The 2,016-nt window shown below is 42.4% G+C and overlaps 1 protein-coding gene across 2 annotated transcripts in view; it reads left to right on the top strand.

The window, feature by feature from the left end:
- The window catches only part of Sidt2 (SID1 transmembrane family, member 2), a 31,410-nt gene that overhangs the window by 7,649 nt on the left and 21,745 nt on the right, over positions 1–2,016 (top strand). The window lies entirely within an intron of this gene.

Consider the following 2,016-nt stretch of genomic DNA (forward strand, 5'->3'; position numbering starts at 1 on the left):
GAATGTCATACCCAACAGACATCATGACTTGGCCCTCTTCATTCCTACCCTCCCCCCATTACTTTGAACCAATGACATTGAATTCAAGTCTATGCTTTTGCCCTTAGGTGGTACTGACTAAAATATTCCTAACTTTGCTGATCTGGCTCCTCATCTTTTACCCCACAGGGACACCTGGTATTTTCTGACTTCCCTATTTTAGGTGGGTCAACATTGGGTCTCACTTCTGAGTTCCCATGAGACAATGAGTAAAGCGTTTTATTGTTATACTTAAACTGCATTGTATGCTAACCTGAATGAATAGGAAGCTCTTTCTAGTCATCTGGCTAGTATGTGTCAAAATCAAAACTGGAACACAAATCTTTTGACTTTAGTGTCTTTAAATGACACCATGATACAGTTTTGAGAAACAAAGTTTATTCTTGCTAGTATAAATACAGGCAAAATAGAAACAATTCACTTAACAAATGTAGGACTGGGTACACCTGAGCCCAACTTTTGGACCCCTAGCTGGCACACGGTTATTTTGGCCCCAGCCCTAAAGAATATGGCTTCTGGGGCTGGGAAGGTGGCTCAGTGGTAGAGTGTTTGCCTTGCATGCATGAGACCCTAGATTTGATTCCTCAGCACCAATAAGTTGAAAAAGCCGGAAATGGCATTGTGGCTCAAGTGGTAGAGCACTAGCCTTGAGCTGAAGAGCTGAGGGACCGCCCACATCCAGAGTTGAGGCCCCACAACCGACAAAAAGAAAAAAAGAACAAGGCTTCTTTTTCTTGAATAACTGACAATGAGCAACTAATAAAACTAATGAGTTTTTTTTTTTTCCAGTTCTGGGGCTTGAACTCAGGTCCTGGGCACTGTCCCTGAGCTTCTATGTGAGCAAGGCTAGCACTCTACCACTTGAGCCACAACACCATTCTAAGTTTTGCATTTTGCAATTGACTATTCACATTTTTTTAAAGGGCTGGGGATATAGCTCAGTAGTAGAGCACTGTGTAGTATGTTCAAGGACCTAGATTTGATCTCCAGCATTACAAGGAAGAGAAAAAGCAAAAAGGTGCAACACATACCCAATACAAAAGTAGTGGGTTTCTGAGACATCTTTTGGAATTATTAAAACTAGATGGAATTAAAAGATAATTTTTATAGAAAAAACGGATAAGAAAACCATCTTGTGGAGGATCACTGGAATATTGTGAGAAGGCATGAGTTCTAAGCCAAGAGTATACAGAGAAGAGTTCTTTCAGTTAATGAGAACTATTTCTGATAAGGACTGGGGAGCTGTATATAATCTCTATAGAGCCAGAGATGGGCAAAAGCCAATTGGTTGCATCTGGATTGCTTAGCCAGAGGGCTCAGCTTTCTTGAATACGAGAACCACTGGGCTGGCTGGCTCTTTTTCAGTGATCAGTAGAGGCACAGATTTGATCTGATAAATTATTTATCTGCTTGTGTCCTGCAACCTGATGCCCAGACTCCTTTCCTGGAAAGCTCTCAGGGCTCCATCACACCCATCACACGGCTGCAGGAAACCAGAAGCAGAGCCTGAATGTATTGCAGCTGTCTTCTAGGATGAATGGTGAAAGCTCAGTTTTAGGAAATGGAAAGTGACTGATCTGTCTCTGGCACAAAGTCCTGCCCACGTGGTCAGAGTTGTTCTTCCTTGTCTCTGAGGTTTGTTTGTTTTAACTTGGCCTTGCACTTGCTGGCCAGGCAGTCTATAAACACTCAAGTCACATCCCCAGCCCTTCTTTTTGCCTTTGTTATTTTTTTTCTCAATATGATTTGAATTTGTGCCTGGGCCAGCCTGGACCACAATCCTCCTATTTACTGTATTGTTGCTGGATGACAGGCTTGAGGCACTATACCCACTTTTGTATTGATTGAGTTGACCTGGCTGGCCTTGAACCTTGAGCTCCAAATCAGAAATTTCCTGACATCAGCCTCTAGAGCGGGTTTACAGGCAGGCATGAACCACTATCCTTGGCTCTTCTTCCTATTATTTAGATTTTTTTT

The sequence above is a fragment of the Dipodomys ordii genome, unplaced genomic scaffold, assembly GCF_000151885.1.
Source record: "Dipodomys ordii isolate 6190 unplaced genomic scaffold, Dord_2.0 Scaffold10, whole genome shotgun sequence".
NCBI lineage: Eukaryota > Metazoa > Chordata > Mammalia > Rodentia > Heteromyidae > Dipodomys > Dipodomys ordii.